This window comes from Ambystoma mexicanum, chromosome 6p, assembly GCF_040938575.1.
Source record: "Ambystoma mexicanum isolate Mex_15411 chromosome 6p, UKY_AmexF1_1, whole genome shotgun sequence".
Lineage (NCBI taxonomy): Eukaryota > Metazoa > Chordata > Amphibia > Caudata > Ambystomatidae > Ambystoma > Ambystoma mexicanum.
This window is the reverse complement of record NC_090935.1, coordinates 1485818829-1485840829: the sequence shown is the minus strand read 5'-3', so window position 1 is coordinate 1485840829 and position 22001 is coordinate 1485818829. Positions and strand designations below refer to the sequence as shown.

At 49.3% G+C, this 22001-nt stretch overlaps 1 protein-coding gene across 2 annotated transcripts in view; it reads right to left on the bottom strand.

The window, feature by feature from the left end:
• The window catches only part of LOC138511074 (coiled-coil domain-containing protein 158-like), a 1345385-nt gene that overhangs the window by 564385 nt on the left and 758999 nt on the right, over nucleotides 1-22001 (bottom strand). The window lies entirely within an intron of this gene.

The following is a 22001-nucleotide window of genomic DNA, read 5'->3' as shown; positions in this document are numbered from 1 at the left end:
CACTTTGGAATTGTATATATTTATCATTATTGACTTCCGAGAACAAAGTGCGTTATTGTGATTGTGTACATACCTTTGAATATTAATTATATAAAGACTGTGTTTTCAGTAATACAGTGTGTGGACATTCCTTTGTGGGGGTTCCGGGACTACAGTGTACTTAAGAACCAGCCTGCATCACCTCCTGAGAAGCTAGGCCGTGATTGCTCGACCACGTACCAATAATAGAGAATCTTGGCTGGGGTCCTCTGTGCCTCTCCTCTACCATTTAAAGAGCGGAAGTACAGACACCCCCTACCAGTCTTTACACTGGTGGCAGCGGTGGGATGATTATGGTTTTAAGAATCAGTGTATAACCGTGCCACTTACAAAATATCTGCACTTTATTAGATTAAGATTTGGGTGTGTACAAAATAACTGCATTACAAACAATGGAGTCTATTGCAAATGGTAAATTGACTCGGATGAGCTTAGAGGCTCTTCAGAGTGCGTGTGAAGCCAGGGAGTTACACTTTGTGGATAAGTCTAGGGCTGAGCTGATAGCTGCCATGGTGGACTACCAGACCGATGGTGAAACTCTTGATGAAGGGGGGAATGCAACCAATGAGAACACTTCCCCTGGGGTTTCGACTGAATCTGTTTCTGGGAATGCCGCCATTCCTGCTGCCTCTGTTCCAAACCCCAGCAATTACTTGGAGCTTGAGTTATTAAGGATGAAATTGGCCTTTGAATATCGCAAGTTGGAAATAGATGCTGAGCTTAAGAAAGAGGAGCTGGCTCAACAAGTTGAACTCAAGAATAGGGATCTTGAACTCAAAGACAAGGACACAATGTCAGAAAATCCAGCTAGAGAAAGCTAGAGTGGAGACTTCAGCGAAACCCAGTGATAGTGTCAGGTTCCCAGCAACTAAATTTATGAAGGATTTGGTTGGTATGTTTGTGGAGGGTTCTGATATCCTCCAATGGATTGAAGCATTTGAAATGGCTTGTGCAAGTCATGATGTTGACAAAAGAGATTGGGCTAAGTGTTTGCTAAGCAGAGTGCCTCAAATTGGATATGACTGTATTCTGAAGCTGAGTGTGGATGAAAGGGGTCAGTATGAGTGTATGAAATCTGCTTTGATTGCCAAGTTTGGCAAGACACCTACCCAATACCTTAAAAGGTTCAGGGATTTTAAGAAAAGAGAGAATGTGTCTTGGGTTGACTGGGTGAGTGCTGTGCACATGAGTATGATGGGGTGGATTGATTGTTACAAGGTGAAAACTTTTGTTGAATTGTCCCACCTGTTGTTTTTTGAGCATTTTTCTGAAGCCTGTTCACTGGAGTTGCATCAGTATGTTGCTGACCAGAACATTTTGGATCCCTTTAAGCTGGCTAGGTTGGCTGACAAGTGGGTCTCCCACTGGGTGTCCCCTAAGGACTACAGTGGGAAGGACAAGGACAAAGAAAAGGGGGCCTCTCAGAAAGCTGAGGAGTCCCAAAAGCAGTCACAGTCGAATAAACCTAAACCCTCCTCTCCTAAGACCCAAAAATCTAGGGGGTTAAGTCATCTGTGGGTGGAAATAAGAGTAGTGGTCCACCTGCTGCAAAGCAGGCTCCAAGTGGTTCCAGTACCGTACCCTGCACTCCCGGCACTTGTTGGGACTGTGGGGCTCTGGATCACAAAAGGGGTGACTCCAAGTGTAAAGGTAAGGCACTCTGAGTACAGGCTGTCAGCCTGACCTACCCTTACCCCATGTCTGAGGTGGAGGCTACTGTCCTCCACTCCTCTACCGGGATCACATTTGGTGCTCCCGTAGAGATTTCCTTAGTGTCCCTTGGGGCCTGGGACCAGTACGCGGAAGTACTGGCGACTATCCCACAGAACACCCGCAGCTTTTTGAGAAGTGTCCTCCTGAATGACCAGCCTTCTACTGGTTTGAGAGACACTGGGGCAAGCATGACAGTGGTGGACAGGACCCTGCTCAAGCCAGAGGACTATGTAGATGCTCCTCTGAGAACCACCAGGTTAGCTGGTGGGCCTCCCAAATTATCGTCTGTAGCCCGAGTCACACTCGTAATTGGAGACAAGACAGCAAAGCTTCCTGTCCTGGTCTAGGACAATGTCCCTGCTAACATTCTGTTAGGTAACTATCTAGTAGTGTTGGGATTGATCGCGGATGGTCTTCCCATGACTGCTGCTGCGGTCACTAGATCACAGTTGACACCGGGTCTGGCTGTGAGTCAGGTACCCGAGCCAAAGGCGCGGCCTAAGGCAAGACGAAGGAAGAGCAAGAAGACTACCTCTGTGGAGGGAGCCCCTTCTCTTCCTGCTGTTCCTACAGCACCCATTGGGATCCATGCTCTGGACGGGCTGGGTCCAGTGGTAAAAGCCGTCTCAACTCCTGTGGGAGAAGAGCCAGAAGACTCTCCTGTGGGAGAGGTTCTCAACCCGGAGGATCATCCCGATCTTCAATGCTTGTTAGCTGAAGGGGGACCCTCCTGGGCAGACTTCTGTAAAGGACAGAGAGAGTGTCCCTCTCTCGAGGGTATAAGGAAACAGGGTCTGTCCCAGACACAAGGAGAAGTTCCTAGGACATTCCGGATTTATTGGGCGGGTGAGCTCCTTGTTAGTGAGCCCACTAAGCCTGAACCTGGTGCCCTCAAGAGGTTGGTGGTACCCCAGGTTTACAGGCCCTTCCTACTGCAGTTGGTGCATGAGGTGCCCTTGGCTGGTCATCTTGGTACCAAGAAGACTAAGCAGAGGCTCTCGGCCCATTTCTACTGGCCTCGGATGGGAGTAGAAGTGAAGTCCCACTGCAGGACCTGCCCAACTTGTCAGTTGTCTGGCAAGACTGGAGGCAGTGTCATTGCCCCACTGCAGCCATTGCCAGTGGTTGGCACACCGTTTGAGAGGGTGGGCATCGACATTGTCGGTCCCCTTGACCCTCCCACGTCAGGTGGACATCGGTTCATCCTGGTTTTGGTAGGTCATGCCACCCGGTACCCTGAGGCTATACCCCTTCGGACTGTTACTGCCAAGGTGGTTTCCAGGGCTCTCCTGGGCATTTTCACCCGTGTTGGCTTCCCCAAGGAGGTTGTCTCTGACAGAGGATCCAACTTCATGTCTAGTTACATGAAAACCTTGTGGAAAGAATGTGGGGTAACCTACAAGTTCTCCACTTCTTACCACCCCCAGACCAATGGTCTGGTTGAGAAATTTAATAAAACTCTCAAGGGCATGCTAAGTGCTTTGGAAGAGCCCCTAAGGAGGAAATGGGATCTCCTCCTGCCATGCCTGCTGTTTGCTTACAGAGAGGTACCTCAAGAGGGTGTTGGTTGCAGCCCCTTTGAGTTACTCTTTGGACATCCCGTGAGGGGGCCCCTTGCCTTAATCAGAGAAGGTTTGGAAGCCTCCCCTCCCGGTCCCACCAAGCAAGTGGGGGACTATGTGTTAAGCCTCAGACAGAGGATGACACAAATGATGGGTCAAGCAACAGCGAATCTCAAGGCCAGCCAGGAATTGAACAAATACTGGCATGACCTTAAAGCATTGCAAGTGGATTGGACTCTGGGACAGGAGGTCCTCGTGATAGAGCCTACCAAGCCTCGAGCATTGGCAGATAAATGGACTGGACCCTTCCGGATAATCTCCAAGATGGGCAAGGTCAACTATCTGGTTGACATGGGAATACTAGGGTTAGCCCCTCAGGTATTCCATGTCAATAGGCTCAAGCCTTTCCACAGGCGGGCCGAAGTCTCATGTCTCTTGCTAGCTTCAGGGCAAGAAGAGGATGAGAGTGAACCCCTTCCTGATTTGCTGCATAGCAACCCTCAGGATGGCTCAGTGGAGGGAGTGCAGCTCTCTCCAGATTTGACAACCGAGCAGCAGAAGGCCTGCAGGACTTTTCTCCAGCAGTATGCCTCTCTGTTTTCGCTGACGCCAGGCCTTGTACCGCTTTGTAAGCACGAAATTGACACTGGTGACAGCGTGCCTGTCAAGAGCAGGAGCTACCGAATGTCACATACGGTTAAGAACCACATCCAGGCTGAGGTCGCCAAGATGTTGGATCTGGGTGTTATTGAACCCTCAACCAGTCCCTGGTCCAGTCCCGTGGTCCTTGTCCCCAAGGCAAGTTCCCAGGCAGGTACCAAGGATTGGAGGTTCTGTGTGGACTACCCAGGAGTCAATGCCGTCACCAAATCTGACGCGCACCCATTGCCCAGGGCTGATGAGCTCGTGGACACCATAGGTGCTGCCAAAATTTGTGAGCACCTTTGACCTCACCTCAGGCTATTGGCAAATAGCTCTGACGGACCATGCCAAGGAAAAGACGGCGTTCTCAACACCAGAGGGACTCTACCAGTTTAGGGTCATACCTTTTGAGTTGAAGAATGCCCCTGCCACCTTCCAGAGATTGGTCAATCATGCTCTCAGTGGGCTGGAAGCCTTTTGTGTGGCTTATTTAGACAATATTGCTGTCTACAGTTCCACTTGGGAGGAGCACTTGACACATCTGGGTAGAGTGTTGCAGGCCTTAAAAGGGGCTAACCTCACTATCAAGGCCACCAAGTTGACAGGTGCGCGGAGTATCCTCCATTTTTGGATACCCCGGGCCTGCCATTGGGATCAGTTGATTCCTGATGGAAAACAAGATGGCCCCTGTGGCCTCTTGCTTTCTATTACCCATTACCTTGTTTTCCCAAAGTCCTGGGAAGCCCTGACTCTGTCCCTTCCCCCTGACTGGCTGTTGGGTGGAAATGCCATATATCGTGTTGTTGTGAAGGCCCCGTTCAGACTAGCTGGAGCCTTCCCGGTGATGTATGTTGTGGGTACCTCCTGTGGGTGGGACCTGGGTGAATAGAGTGTGTGACGAATATGCATTCTGTGTTGTGGATGTCTAGTATCTGGTGGTTGACACAATGGCTGAGACAGCCCTGCCCGAAACCGGTATGAATGCAGCTTGGAGTGTTGAATGGCTCGGTACTTGTCCCAATACAAATAACTTTTTGTGAGTGTCTGGAGAGAAGTGAATGGCCTGAATACCTCGTGTGCCTGATTGGCTGCCTGCCTGCATGAATGCCCTTAGTCGTAATTGGATGCTTGAGTGTGACCCAGCAGAATGAATGGGAGATCAACAGTATATCTGGGGACCTCTCACTGCTAGGAATCGTGTTCAGAAGCTGAAGTCCACTACGACGAGTAACTGGAGTAACTGAAGCTTGACCTTGAATCCTTGCTGGACGAGAAGAATTGCTGTTGCTCTCCGTCGCAATCTGAAAGCTGCTGTGCCTCCAAGGACTGACCCAGAGAGGACCTGGTAAGGCGCCCTCTTCCTGAGCTACGAGGGACCATCGTGCACAGCTGATCTTTGCCAACGCTCCCTGGTAGACAGACCTTCGACAGGCTGCCGACCCGATAAGGGGACTGCTGCGGAACTCCAAGGAGAAGCACTCGGACTGTTGTCCGCCACTGTCGACGACCGCCGTCGCCGACCGGAGCTGCCGTGCTCCTGTTTGCCTAAGAACTTCAATTGATCATCGGACGCTCTCGTCTGCATTGTCACCCGCTTGTCTCCCGCTGGAGAAGGCCCGACCGTCGACGCGCCAAGGAGCATCCACCGGTGGGTTTCCCGCCACCTAAAGACCACAGAGACGCCGACGACTCGACGCCGTTGCTGGGCCACAGTTCTTCATCATCTCTTTGCGGTCCAGAACTATCGTCACCGAGGTGTCCCGCATGCCTCTTCCTTGCAGGACGCCAACGATCTGTCGTCGACGACAACGCTAGGAACGAAGCTGCAACTTCACTGCCGTAGTTCGACCTGTTCACCGTCGGACGTTCGACGATCCGTGACTCCTGCTTTAAAGGGAGGGCACTGAAGAAGGGCTGTCGATTCCCCGACACCGAACGAGGAATTCTCGACACCTCTCGACGATCCATGGCACCTGCCTTAAAGGGAGCCACTCAAGAAGGATTGGTCGACGCATCGTCAGAGAACTCTACTCCACCAGGTACATTGGGTGGGTAAAACCTTAATAGGAGGAAGTAAGACTATTGAACATTACATGGACTGGGCTTATGCTATATATCTTTATTTACAGGTTGCCCAGGTGGGGGGATCTCCACACAGAACTGTGCCTAGTGGTAGGGGGCAGCATTCTGCCTACTGTTTCAACCATCTTGCATTCCTTCCTATCTCTCTTGCTGGTTTCCTCGTTATTGATCTGTGTGACATTTTAACCGTACTGTTGATGCACTTTAATGAGATTCGATAACATTGGTGGTACCACTTTAGAATTGTATATATTTATCATTATTGACTTCCGACTACAAAGTGCGTTATTTTGATCGTGTACATACCTTTGAATATTAATTATATAAAGAGTTTGTTTTCTGTAATACAGTGTGTGGAGATTCCTTTGTGGGGGTTCAGGGACTACACTGTACTTAAGAACCAGCCTGCATCACCTCCTGAGAAGCTAGGCCTTGATTGCTCGACCACGTACCAATAATAAAGAATCTTGGCTGTGGTCCTCTGTGCCTCTCCTCTACCATATAGAGAGTGGAAGTACAGACACCCCCTACCAGTCTTTACAGAGAGGTCTCCGTCGCCGGTCCTCTCTCGGATCAGTCCTCGATAAACTCGACAGCCTTCGGATCGAGTTGAAGCAAATGCAGCAGTAGTTCTTCTTCTTTCAGCTGGGCTTCAAGGGTAAGCAGTTCCAGTTGCTCTTCAAGTGTCAACTCCGCTTCTGGAAGATTTCTAGCAGTGAGAGTCCCCCAGATATACTAGTTGATCTCCCATTCATTCTGTTGGGTCACACTCAGGCAACCAATCACTCAGAAGGGTATTCAGCAGTCAGTCAGCCAATCAGGCATACAGTGCATTCAGGCCATTCTCCTCCCTCTCAGACACTCACAACAAGGAATGTGTATTGGGACAAGTACCCAGCCATTCAACACTACACACTGCATTCATACTAGTTTCAAGCAGGGCTGTCTCAGTCATTGTGTCAAACACCAAATACCAGACATCCACAACAAGAAGTGCATATTGGTCACACACTCCATTCACCCAGGTCCCACCCACAGGGTGTACCCACAACATACAGTCACTGGGAAAGCTTCAGCCAGTCTGGCCTGGACTTCACAACAACACCATATATGGAACTTCCACCCAACAGTCAGTCAGGGGGAAGGGACAGAGTCAGGGCTTCCCAGGACTTTGGGAAAACAATGTAACAGGCAATAGAAAGCAAGAGGCCACAGAGGCCATCTTGTTTCCTATTAGGAATCAACTGATTCCAATGGCAGGGCCTGGGTATCCCAAAATGGAGGATACTCAGAGCACCTGTCAAATTCAGCATGGATCTGCCACCAGCCCATACCCTGCTCTGTGGACCACACACAGGTGCCCAAAAACATACACTAGGGGCACAGGGTTGTACCCCCCACCATGGGTGCCATAAGGGTATCCCATGGGTCTGTACACCAAACCAAAAACAGGAAGAGCTGCACTGCCAGGAGTCCAACATGGACTCCTGGGCAGAAAACAATACAGAACACAAATGAAAAAGGACTACAGGACAAGGACAGGGAGGACCTGTCCCTCCAATCCATTTCCATCATCACACTTGGGAACTGCAGTTCAGGTCAGAGGAGAGAGGTGGTGTCTTAGGATGCATGGGTGCACCAGATTTGTGTGCAGCTTATGTAATTGCTGGATGTTAGCTGCTTCCACAGTGACCGGGCCTGGGCTTACAGCGACAGGAGGGGGGATTCGTATATATAGCAACAGCATGGGGAACAAGAAAGCAGGGTACACAGTAACATACGTGTTGGGCATGCTAACATTTACATTTCTATCTAGGTGCGATTCAGAAAAAAATTTCATAACTCTGAATTAAAGGCCTTGGGAAGGCAACTTGCGCTCTGCCTACCGACAGTCCACAACAAAGCCACACATGTACAATACTGCCACAAAGCAGATGTCTGTGGGAACAAAAACCCTTCCATTTGTCTATGATGAACACCAGATACGTGCCTCGACCATCCGGTTGTTCCCAAGGCGCATCATACACAATCTCCATGTCCCGGTGGCAATGACAAGCCTCAGATCTGAGGACCTAAATTCAAGTCGTGCAGCCAGCACTGAAACCGCGCCACACCAACCGCCAACCTCATCCAAATGAACGGAAGACTGTTTCAATGCAGAGCGGGCCAACACAGCGCATGATATCAAGATGAGAACCAACCCTCGGACGCTCAATGGCGCATAACCTCGAGTCAACGACCCCACAGCATGCAATACTAAGCTCCGGGAACAAATCCCACAAGAAGAAAAAACTTGGTAGTTGCCTGGACAAGTTTAAGACTCGTTTCACTATTCATCTCAAAACCCAGTATTGCACTCCTACAAGTTCACCAAATCGAAACCACACACCATCAAGCGTCCAAAAATGGACTCTCATCCCAACATCACATGCTGCACCAACCCTCTCCGGCCCGAACCAGTCCTCCACCCACCCAGATGAAACCAGCAACTGATGCAGCGCAACCCCAGTACACCAGCCACACGACCTGAACCCAGATCCTCAGATCCGAAACCCACCACCACCATCAGTACATAGAGACCACACACAGCCCACCCTCAAAACGACCGGACATCCGAAACACACGTTGGCGGTTCATCAGAGACAAACAAACAATTCTCTGTTCTCACAAACATCTGACCGCAACAGTGACACACACATGCAACCTTGGCACAAACTGTCAGCAGGCAGAGCGCGAGACACCCTCCAGAACCCCCAATTCATTGTTTTAAATTTACAAACCTTGTGGGTGATTTGTGGGAATAGCGTACTGGCTGCCGCCTTTTTCTTTTTCCCTATTCCTTTCTATACCAATAACTAGAGAGTGGTCAATAGTGCACAGTAATCAGATCGAACCCACTTGATTCAATGCTCATTACCCCACCTAAGTTTGGGACATGCTAGCATTTGCATTTGTATCTAGATGTGACTCAGGCCGGTGTTCGTGACTTCATTTAAGTGAGGCACATGCTTCCATCCACAAGTCCATCCAAATGTGGGACGTGTTGACATTTGTCTTTCTATCTAGACACTACTCAGGTTAATGTTCACAATTTCATGTAGGTGTGGCACATGCTGCCATTCACAATTCTATCTAAGTGTGGGACATGATAACAATCAAAATTCTGTCTAGGTGTGGGACATGCTGGGACATGCTTATATTCGCATTTCTATCCAGCTGCGACCCAGGCTAATGCTCGTGATTTTATCAAAGTTTGGCACATGTTAACATTTGCAATTCCATCTAGGTGTGGGACATGCTAACAATCACATTTTTATCTAGATGCGACTCAGGCTAATGGTCACGATTTCATCTAAGTGAGGCACATGCTACCATTCACAATTCACAATTCCATCTCAGTGTGTGACATGCTACCATTCACAATTGCGTCTTCAGTGTGTGACATGCTACCATTCGCAATTCACAATTCCATCTAAGTGTGTGACATGCTACCATTCACAATTCCATCCAAGTGTGTGACATGCTACCATTCACACAATTCTATACAAGTGTGGCACATGCTAACTTTTACAGTTCCATCTAAGTGTGGCACATGCTAACATTTACAATTCCATCTAAGTGTGGCACATGCTAACATTTACAATTCCATCTAATTGTGGCACATGCTACCATTCACAATTCCATCTAAGTGTGGGACATTCTAACATTTCCAATTCCATATAAGTGTGACACATGCTACCATTCACAATTGCATCTAAGTGAGGGACATACTGGGACATGCTAACAATCACATTTCTATCTAGATGCGACTCAGGCTAATGGTCACGATTCCATCTGAGTGGGGTACATGCTACCGTTCACAATTCCATCTAAGTGTGGCATATGCTGACAATTGCATTCTATCTAGATGCGGCTTAGGCTAGTGTTCACGATTTCATCTAAGTGAGGCAGATGCTAACATTTACAATTCCATCTAAGTGTGGCACATCCTAACATTTACAATTCCATCTATGTGTGGCACATGCTACCATTCACAATTCCATCTAAGTGTGGGACATGCTAACAAACACATTTCTATCTAGATGTGACTCAGGCTAATGGTCAGAATTCCATCTTAGTGTGGCATATGCTAACATTCACAAGTCCGTCCAGGAGTGGGGCATGGTAACATTTACAATTCCATCCAGTGTGGGACATGCTGGGACATGCTACTATGCACAATTCCATCTAAGTGTGGCACATGCTAACATTTACAATTCCATCTAAGTGTGTCACATGCTACCATTCACAATTCCATCTAAGTGTGGCACATGCTACCATTCACAATTCCATCTAAGTGTGGGACATGTTATGTTATTTGGCATGTATATAGTGCTCAATGTCTGTATAGTGCTTACTATGATCTCAAAGCGACGGTAGGGTGCACGCCCTCAGGGGCCGCAGTCCAGGTCAGTAGAGAGAGAAAGTGTCGAAAGGTGCGTGGGTGCACCAGTTATGTGTGCAGCTGATGTGATTGCCAGATGGTAGCTGCACCCTAGCGTTAGGTGCAGAAGATATCAGCTGAATGTGTGCAGTCCAGTGGGTGGACACCCAGTCTGGGTTCTATCTGCGTTAGGCCTGCAGGACACTAATGTGAGCATCTAGGCCGGAATGTCATAGGATAGCTGCGTTTTATTAGAGTGATGAGGTGTTCATGGGGTAATGTTCGTATGTGAACAGCTAGGCCGAAATGATCAGGATTATAGCTGTATTCTAATTTTGTGATGGTGTAGAGTAGAGAGTAAGCATAATGCTCTGGGATGGGAGTGTTTGCGTGCGATTATGGGTCAAGGCAGCTGGACCAATTTCAGGGTTGGAGTTACAGATAGAATTAGTTCTTCTATCTAAGTGTGGCACTTGCTGACATTTTACTATCATGTTAAGATGTGATGCAGGCTAATGTTCACAATTCTAACCAAATGTGTCAGTCGCTATCATGTACAATTCTGTGTGAGTCTGGTGCAGGCTGATGTTCATGATTTTAACTAAGTGCGCATTGCTCACATTCATAATTCTGAGATTGGGTAATGTTGAGTGGCAGGGTTTTACAGAGTAGAGTAATTGCTCTACTGCCCACCCATGCCATACTTACTTATTTGGTTACGGCTGGTTGACAGCTGGGCGCTGGCTTCACTGACTTCCCCTGCAGACACCTGCAGACACAACTTGGGGCCGCCACTTTTGGAGCCAACCTTTGCCTTGGGGTCCTTAGCCGTGGGACTGCACGGACAGAGGGATGTCCTGGGGGATTCACTTATGACCTTGGAGAAGAGCCAATCAGGGGAGGTGGAAGGGCTGGAAGGCTGAACGCAGAAGAAATTGGAGGCGAGGCAGGCAAGGGGAAAAGGGCGGCTGCACATGGGTCGGGGGGGTTTTAAGCACATTTTACACATTTTGTATGGGACAAGGGGGTCGTGCGGGCATATTCACTAACCTGGGTGAAATGGAGACTCGGCACACTGCGCTGGTGGATACCCAGCGTGGATGGGAGAAATAGCCAATCAGGGGAGGTGGGAGGGCCGGGAGGCGGAACGGGGAAGAGATTGGAGGTGAGGCAGGCAAGGGGAAAAGCGTGGCTGCACGCTGGCCGGGGGCGTGGCTGCACGCTGGCCGGGGGGGATTTTAAGCACATTTTACTAATTTTGTATGGGTCAAGGGGGTCACGCGGGCATATTCACTAAACTGGCTCTTGCCTGGGTGAAATGGAGAATCGGCACGCTGCGCTGGTGGACACCCAGCATGGATGGGAGAAATTGCCAATCAGGGGAGGTGGGAGGGCGGGAGGCAGAATGGGGATGAGATTGGAGGCGACGCAGGCAAGGGTAAAAGCGCAGCTGCACACGGATCGGGGGGGTTTAAGCACATTTTACTCATTTTGTATGGGTGAAGGGGGTCGCACGGGCATATTCACTAACCTGGGTCTTGTCTGGGTGAAAGGGAGTCTCAGCACGCTGCGCTGGTGGATACCCAGCATGGATGGGAGAAATTGCCAATCAGGGGAGGTGGCAGGGCCTGGAGGCGGAACGGGGAAGAGATTGGAGGCGAGGCAGGCAAGGGGAAGGAGGGCAGCTGCACGCAGGTTGGGGGGATTTTAAGCACATTTTACTCATTTTGTATGGCTCAAGTGGGTCATGTCAGTCATATTCACTAACCTGGGTCTTGTCTGGGTGAAATGGAGACTCAGCACGCTGCGCTTGTGGATACCCAGTGTGGATGGGAGAAATTGCCAATCAGGGGAGGTATGAGGACCGGGAGGCGGAAGGGGGAAGAGATTGGAGCCGAGACAGGCAAGGGGAAGAGCGCAGCTGCACGCGGGTCGGGGGGGATTTTAAGCACATTTTACTCATTTTGTATGGCTCAAGTGGGTCAGGTCAGTCATATTCACTAACCTGGGTCTTGCCTGGGTGAATTGGAGACTCGGCAGGCTGCGCTGGTGGATACCCAGTGTGGATGGGAGAAATTGCCCATCAGGGGAGGTGGGAGGGCCGGGAGACAGAACGGGGATGAGATTGGAGGCAACGCAGGCAAGGGTAAAAGCTCAGCTGCACGCGGATCGGGGGGGGTTAAGCACATTTTACTCATTTTGTATGGGTGAAGGGGGTCGCACAGGCATATTCACTAACCTGGGTTTTGTCTGGGTGAAATGGAGACTCGGCACGCTGCGCTGGTGGATACCCAGTGTGGATGGGAGAAATTGCCAATCAGGGGAGGTGGGAGGGCCGGGAAGCAGAACGGGGACGAGATTGGAGGCGACGCAGGCAAGGGAAAAAGCGCAGCTGCATGCGGGTCAGGGGGGTTTAAGCACATTTTACTCATTTTGTATGGATCAAGTGGGTCACTTAGGCATACTCACTAACCTGGGTCTTGTCTGGGTGAAATGGAGACTCAGCACGCTTCTCTGGTGGATACCCAGCGTGGATGGGAGAAATTGCTAATCAGGGGAGGTGGGATGACCGGGAGGCAGAACGGGGAAGAGATTGGAGGCGAGGCAGGCAAGGGGAAAAGCACAGCTGCACACGCGTCGGGGGGGATTGTAAACACATTTTACTCATTTTGTATGGTTCAAGGGGGTCGCACAGGCATATTCACTAACCTGGGTCTTGCCTGGGTGAAATGGAGACTCGGCACGCTGCGCTGGTGGACACCCAGCGTGGATGGGAGAAATTACTAATCAGGGGAGGTGGGAGGGCCAGGAGGCGGAACGGGGAAGAGATTGGAGGTGAGGCAGGCAAGGGGAAAAGCACGGCTGCACGTGGGTCGGGGGGATTTTAAGCACATTTTACTCATTTTGTATGGGTCAAGGGGGTCACGCGGGGATATTCACCAACCTGGGTCTTGCCTGGGTGAAATGCAGACTCGGAATGCTGCGCTGGTGGACACCCAACATGGACGGGAGAAATTGCCAATCAGGGGAGGTGGAAGGGCCTGGAGGCGGAACGGGGAAGAGATTGGAGGCGAGGCAGGCAAGGGGAAAAGCACGGCTGCACACGCGTCAGGGGGGATTGTAAACACATTTTACTCATTTTGTATGGTTCAAGGGGGTCGCACAGGCATATTCACTAACCTGGGTCTTGCCTGGGTGAAATGGAGACTCGGCACGCTGGGCTGGTGGACACCCAGCGTGGATGGGAGAAATTACTAATCAGGGGAGGTGGGAGGGCCAGGAGGCGGAATGGGGAAGAGATTGGAGGTGAGGCAGGCAAGGGGAAAAGCACGGCTGCACGTGGGTCGGGGGGATTTTACGTACATTTTACTCATTTTGTATGTGTCAAGGGGGTCACGCGGGGATATTCACCAACCTGGGTCTTGCCTGGGTGAAATGCAGACTCGGAATGCTGCGCTGGTGGACACCCAACATGGACGGGAGAAATTGCCAATCAGGGGAGGTGGAAGGGCCTGGAGGCGGAACGAGGAAGAGATTTGAGGCGAGGCAGGCAAGGGGAGGAGGGCAGCTGCACGCGGGTTGGGGGGATTTTAAGCACATTTTACTCATTTTGTATGGATCAAGTAGGTCACTCAGGCATATTCACTAACCTGGGTCTTGTTTGGGTGAAATGGAGACTCAGCACGCTGTGCTGGTGGATACCCAGCGTGGATGGGAGAAATCGCCAAGCAGGGGTGTTGGGAGGGCCAGGAGGTGGAACGGGGAAGAGATTGGATGTGAGGCAGGCAAGGGGACAAGCGCAGCTGCATGCGGGTCAGGGGAGATTGTAAGCACATTTTACTTATTTTGTATGGGTCAAGGGGGTCGCAAGGGCATATTAAATAACCTGGGTCTTGCCTGGGTGAAATGGAGACTCGACACCCTGCGCTGGTGGATACCAAGCGCGGATGGGAAAAATTGCTGATCAGGGAAGGTGGGAGGGCCCAGAGGCGGAACGGGGAATAGATTGGAGATGAGGCAGGCAAGGTGAAAAGCACGGCTGTACACGCGTCACGGGGGATTTTAAACACATTTTACTCATTTTGTATAGGTCAAGGGGGTTGCATGGGTATATTTACTAACCTGGTCTTTCCTGGGTGAAATGGAGACTCGGCATACTGCGCTGGTGGATACCCAGCTTGGATGGGAGAAATTACTAATCAGGGGAGGTGGGAGGGCTCAGAGGGGGAACGGGGAAGAGATTGGAGGTGAGGCAGGCAAGGGGAAAAGCGTGGCTGCACGCTGGTCGAGGGGGATTTTAAGCACATTTTACTCATTTTGTATGGGTCAAGGGGGTCGCGCAAACATATTCAATAACCGGGGTCTTGCCTGGGTGAAATGGAGACTCGCCACGCTGCTCTGGTGGATACCCAACGTGGATGGGAGAAATAGCCAATCAGGGGAGGTGGGAGGGCCGGGAGGCGGAACGCGGAAGAGATTGGAGGCGAGGCAGGTAAGGGGAAAAGCGCGGCTGCACGCTGGTCGGGGGGAGGATTTAAAGCACATTTTACTCATTTTGTATGGGTCAAAGGGGTTGCGCGGGCATATTCACTAACCTGGGTCTTGCCTGGGTGAAATGGAGACTCGGCACGCTGCGCTGGTGGATACCCTGCGTGGATGGGAGAAATTACCAATCAGGGGAGGTGGGAGGGCCAGGAGGCAGAACGGGGAAGAGATTGGAGGTGAGGCAGGCAAGGGGAAAAGCACGGCTGCACGTGGGTCGGGGGGATTTTACGTACATTTTACTCATTTTGTATGTGTCAAGGGGGTCACGCGGGGATATTCACCAACCTGGGTCTTGCCTGGGTGAAATGCAGACTCGGAATGCTGCGCTGGTGGACACCCAACATGGACGTGAGAAATTGCCAATCAGGGGAGGTGGAAGGGCCTGGAGGCGGAACGAGGAAGAGATTTGAGGCGAGGCAGGCAAGGGGGGGAGGGCAGCTGCACGCGGGTTGGGGGGATTTTAAGCACATTTTACTCATTTTGTATGGATCAAGTAGGTCACTCAGGCATATTCACTAACCTGGGTCTTGTTTGGGTGAAATGGAGACTCAGCACGCTGTGCTGGTGGATACCCAGCGTGGATGGGAGAAATTGCCAAGCAGGGGTGTTGGGAGGGCCAGGAGGTGGAACGGGGAAGAGATTGGATGTGAGGCAGGCAAGGGGACAAGCGCAGCTGCATGCGGGTCAGGGGAGATTGTAAGCACATTTTACTTATTTTGTATGGGTCAAGGGGGTCGCAAGGGCATATTAACTAACCTGGGTCTTGCCTGGGTGAAATGGAGACTCGACACCCTGCGCTGGTGGATACCAAGCGCGGATGGGAAAAATTGCTGATCAGGGAAAGTGGGAGGGCCCAGAGGCGGAACGGGGAATAGATTGGAGATGAGGCAGGCAAGGTGAAAAGCACGGCTGTACACGCGTCACGGGGGATTTTAAACACATTTTACTCATTTTGTATAGGTCAAGGGGGTTGCATGGGTATATTTACTAACCTGGTCTTTCCTGGGTGAAATGGAGACTCGGCATACTGCGCTGGTGGATACCCAGCTTGGATGGGAGAAATTACTAATCAGGGGAGGTGGGAGGGCTCAGAGGGGGAACGGGGAAGAGATTGGAGGTGAGGCAGGCAAGGGGAAAAGCGTGGCTGCACGCTGGTCGAGGGGGATTTTAAGCACATTTTACTCATTTTGTATGGGTCAAGGGGGTCGCGCAAACATATTCAATAACCGGGGTCTTGCCTGGGTGAAATGGAGACTCGCCACGCTGCTCTGGTGGATACCCAACGTGGATGGGAGAAATAGCCAATCAGGGGAGGTGGGAGGGCCGGGAGGCGGAACGCGGAAGAGATTGGAGGCGAGGCAGGTAAGGGGAAAAGCGCGGCTGCACGCTGGTCGGGGGGAGGATTTAAAGCACATTTTACTCATTTTGTATGGGTCAAAGGGGTTGCGCGGGCATATTCACTAACCTGGGTCTTGCCTGGGTGAAATGGAGACTCGGCACGCTGCGCTGGTGGATACCCTGCGTGGATGGGAGAAATTACCAATCAGGGGAGGTGGGAGGGCCAGGAGGCAGAACGGGGAAGAGATTGGAGGCGAGGCAGGCAAGGGGAAGAGGGCAGCTGCACGTGGGTCGGGGGATTTTAAGCATATTTTACTCATTTTGTATGGGTCAAGTGGGTCAAGCAGGCATATTCACTAACCTGGGTCTTGTCTGGGTGAAATGGAGATTCAGCATGCTGTGCTGGTGGATACCCAGCATGGATGGGAGAAATTGCCAATCAGGGGAGGTGGGAGGGCCGGGAGGAGGAACGGGGAAGAGATTGGAGGCAAGGCAGGCAAGGGGAAAAGCACAGCTGCACGCGAGTCGGGGGAGCTTGAAAACACATTTTACTCATTTTGTATGAGTCAAGGGGGTTGCGCGGGGATATTCACTAACCTGGGTCTTGACTGGGTGAAATGGAAACTCAGCATGCTGCGCTGGTGGATACCCAGCATGGATGGGAGAAATTGGCAATCAGGGGAGGTGGAAGGGCCTGGAGGCGGAACGGGGAAGAGATTGGAGGCGAGGCAGGCAAGGGAAAGAGGGCAGCTGCACGCGGGTTGGGGGGATTTTAAGCACATTTTACTGATTTTGTATGGGTCAAGTGGGTCACGCATGCATATTCACTAACCTGGGTCTTGTCTGGGTGAAATGGAGACTCAGCACGCTGCGCTGGTGGATACCCAGCTTGGATGGAAGAAATTACCAATCAGTGGAGGTGGGAGGACCGGGAGGCGGAATGGGGAAGAGATTGGAGGCGAGGCAGGCAAGGGGAAGAGCGCGGCTGCACGCGGGTCTGGGGGATTTTAAGCACATTTTACTTATTTTGTATGGGTCAAGGGGGTCGAAGGGCATATTAACTAACCTGGGTATTGCCTGGGTGAAATGGAAACTCGGCACGCTGCGCTGGTGTATACCCAGCGTGGTTGGGAGAAATTGCTAATCAGGGGAGGTGGGAGGACCTGAAGGCGGAACGGGGAAGAGATTGGAGGTGAGGCAAGCAAGGGGAAAAGCACAGCTGTGCACGCATCACGGGGGATTTTAAACACATTTTACTCATTTTGTATGGGTAAAGGGGGTCGCATGGGTATATTTACTAACCTGGGTCTTGTCTGGGTGAAATGAAGACTCGGCACGCTGCGCTGGTGGACACCCAGTATGGATGGGAGAAATTGCCAATCAGGGGAGGTGGGAGGGCCGGGAGGCAGAACGGGGACGAGATTGGAGGTGACGCAGGCAAGCGGAAAAGCGCAGCTGCACGCGAGTCGGGGGGGGGGGGTTTAAGCACATTTTACTCATTTTGTATGGATGAAGTGGGTCACTCAGGCAAATTCACTAACCTGCGTCTGTCTTGTCTGGGTGAAATGGAGACTCAGCACGCTGCGCTGGTGGATACCCAGCGTGGATGGGAGAAATTGCCAATCAGGGGAGGTGGAAGAGCCGGGAGGCGGAACAGGGAAGAGATTGGAGGCGTGGCAGGCAAAGGGAAAAGCACGGCTGCACACGGGTTGGGGGGATTTTAAGTACATTTTATTCATTTTGTATGGGTCAATGGGGTTGCGCGGGCATATTAACTAACCTGGGTCTTGCCTGGGTGAAATGGAGACTCGGCATGAGCAAAATTCCTAAAAATCTGCTCTGCCGAAAGACTTGGTATTACCAGTGTTTTAGGCTTTTCACTTTGCACCCGAGTAGGTTTTCATTGGTTCACCTGCTGCACTTTGTCACACAACCCTTTCATTTCCTAAATTTGACCTACATTTGGTCACTGCTTTAGGCACCATACACTTTTGTAACCTGTACAAGTCACCTACCCTTCAAAAGGTCTGCCTGTGCTCTTTCATAAAATGTATGCTTGCCCTTCCTCACCACATTTTGTTTCCTTATTTACACATGCTAAGTACATCTGTTCACGCCGTAACCATAAAGCTCCTCTGTACCATGGCTCGTTTTTGGTTTGTGGTATTGCTTGTTTTATGAAACATTACAAAAAATGTGTGATTTCCTAACTGGAAGAGTCAGGGAAATGTAGCAGAGCACTGTTTTTCTCAAAATTCACAGAAGCCATCACCTTACCGGGCCAACCATTTCCACCACATACCTTTTTTTCTGTCATTTTCCTGTTTTTTTCCAAAACTATGGAATTTTTCCCTGCATAGTTGTTGCTTGACCTGCGCAAATCACCCCTTCCTAAACTTGAAATTTTGTCTAATTTATAAAAATATATGCCTTTCTGTCCTCCCATTCAGCTTTCCTAACCCTTTCTTCCATTCCGTCCCTGCATGTCCTATTGGAAAAAAAAGGCCAAAATCGCCTACCTCTCACAAAACGGTTGATAACCATTTAAATATTTTTTTTTGGTTAGCACTCAACCTGTTCTTGAAAGCCTAGAAAATTGGGAATTCAGCACAGCAAACCATTTGATCCCAGCACTTACAAGGAAAAAACCACAGGCTTCTTTGTACATCATTGTATTGGCATTTTTTGAAAAAAACGAAAATGTTCTCCCTTTTTGATTATTTTCTCTCACCCCCCTACAGAAAACTAGGATTTCTTGGTGGCGATATGACCACCTACATGTGGGAGAAAACAGGGCCAAATTTGGCTAAGATATCTCATTTAACAAAAAAGTTACAAGGCATTGAATGGAAACATACCAAAATCACCAAAAAAGGCCTTGCCACTGGGGGGGAAAACCCATGGCAGTTAAGGCGTTAAGCAATGCTTTGCTATAAACACCATTGTATAACGGAATTCTTTGCAGTATAGGAACCTACTCATGTAGAAACATAGGAATTGTGTACAGCATACACCATAGAGGTGCAATATTTATAATCTTGACATGTTGGATAGTAAAATGATAAATGCTTTCGTATTACAGTTTTGTGTACTGTGAAACATGTAATAAGTAGCTAATAAAGCCCCACTTAATAAATAATTGTACTACTACAGACAAAACATAAAGAGAGCACAACGCATAGAAATATCAGCATGTACAGGGAAAGTAAAGTAAGCAAGAAAACAGAGTACGACTAGAAAGAGTTCATAAGGGAACTGATTATCTTCATGTACAGAAATGATTGCTGTGTTTTAAGCCTGCTTCTTCCCTCATGTATATGTATCATGTGACATGATTGGACCCTTAGGAAGCTAAGAACAACACATGCAAATATCAGCATGTACAGGGAAAGTAAAGTAAGCAAGAAAGCAGGAGTACGACTAGACAGTGTTCATAAACGAACTGAGTATCTTCATGCACACAAATGATTGCAGTGTTTCAAGGCTACTTCTTCCCCTATGTATATGTATGATATGATGTGACTGGACCTTAAGGAAAGTACTGTAAGAACATATGAGAAGGGTAAGATCTACAAATGTAGTACCTTTTTAATTTTTACTTCCTGAATGTCAGTGAAGAAAACCACCTGGCCTAGATATGTCAGTAAAGAAAAAAAAGGGAGCGAGACATGTAATGTCATCTTTGATGTCATGGGTGTTAGGCCTTGCAGTGCACAGTGGTGGGGCGAGTTATGGTTCCTTAGCTTACCATAATTGGTGAATATCTGGGGTTTTTTTGGTTGTACTTGTAACCATAATATATAATACTATCATAGTGTTCTGCCTCTTACTCAGACAGTGCAGTGTTCTTTTATTGTAGGACACACAATTCCATCAACCCAGCAGTATTTGCTTCATTCTTACTCATTGCACCTCAACAAGTGTCCACTTTCTATTGTCATCTGACCACCATTATAGTAACACACAGATACCAATACAGCCTTCCCAACCTAAAGTAAAAACCCATTACACAATCACACACCTCTATGTGTATGCCTACCCTCAAATTCAAGCACTCATGCACAGTGCACACATATACATTGCACAACCTGCACACCCACATTTTCCTTTTTTCTCCAACAGATACTACAGAATGCCTACCAAAAAACAACTCTGTAGAAAGCAAGGCAGAAATAGAGCACATAAGCCTGAAAGCATACAAAATAGTCATCCGCCTCTAGCAGAATTTGTACAGAAAGTTCAAACAAAACAGTTACTACAGTCACTAACAACAATGGAAGCAACTAACAGGAAACAAACTTTAACTCCTCTTTCAAAATATAAAAATAAAAAGAAATGTCCTAAAAAGATTCCAACTACTACTACTGCTAACAGAGTACATACAAATATTAACGTAGCCACAAGAAAGCATTAAAATAAATGTATTTTACAAAATATTTTCCACCACATAGTTTTTCAGAACCTTATAAATACAAGAGGAAAATCACGCTCTACCCTTATAACTTACCGCAGAAAAGTGATCCTGGAAGCTCATGTAGACAGTGCAATGCCCCTCAAAAGGAAATTCTTTACATTAATTTTAAACAGAATGAAACCAGTAACATAATCAATTAGTATACTACAACCAGTACTTTACACCAAACAAAATATCAGCATAGATACCTTTGGCAACATCTGTACAGGTGAGTGAGTCACACCACCGGCAAAGAGCCATATTTCAATGAAGAATCATACAAACAAGAGCAAACAAACCAAATTGCCATACGTAGCAGTGGGCGAGGATATGAAAAGGTAGACAACACCATAATGAAAGAAGAAACACTGCTTTCACAAATATCCCCATCAAACTTCAAATCAACTCTCCATTCCACTGAGCCAATGTCATGATCCACAGAAAACGCCCCTTTTGGACCTCATGGTCCTTGTCACAACGGGGCTTGCACTCCTTAATACTCCCAACATGGCCATCTAATGTGCAACATCTTCCTTGTCTTTAAGTCAGACGTAGCAGGTTTACAAATAGGCCGTGCCCATGCGGGCCCGCGCGTCTCAATGCTACTGCAAGCAGCGACTAGGCGTGTGCTCCGTATTTCGCTACACTGTTATCCTTGTTCATGGACCTCCTAATTCCCGGACTTGTGTGCTGTGTGCTCACTTTCTTCGTTCCTGGATCCCGAAGTGTCTGAATCCTGGAGCTCTGAACGCACGCTGGAGCCAGAGGAGGCTCGCACGGGCTTATACCAGACCAGGTCTGTGCGTAAGAAGACACCTCCCAAGAAATCCTGCAAGGATCGCTCCCAGGTGAGAAAAGGGGAATTCTGTGACAGTTTGAGATGCCAAACGACCGAAGTCGGAGCCGACATAGAAGCGGCGGTTCAGGATCTCATGCGTGGCATGCAAAAACTAATGACCGAGGTACAAAGTTAAAAGGCGGAAAATGCCGCTCTCAAACAATTAGTTCTATCCCGTGATTCTGCCACAAAGGAAAGCGTATTGCTGTGTGGCATTCTTGACAAATACGATGGGTCTGCAAAAACCCTTTGTGGATTCCTTGATTCTTGTTTGGTTCACTTTACTTTTAAGCCCTGCTACTTTTCAACCCCTAGGGCTAAAGTTGGCTTCATAATTTCACACCTTTCCGGAAATGCTCTAACTTG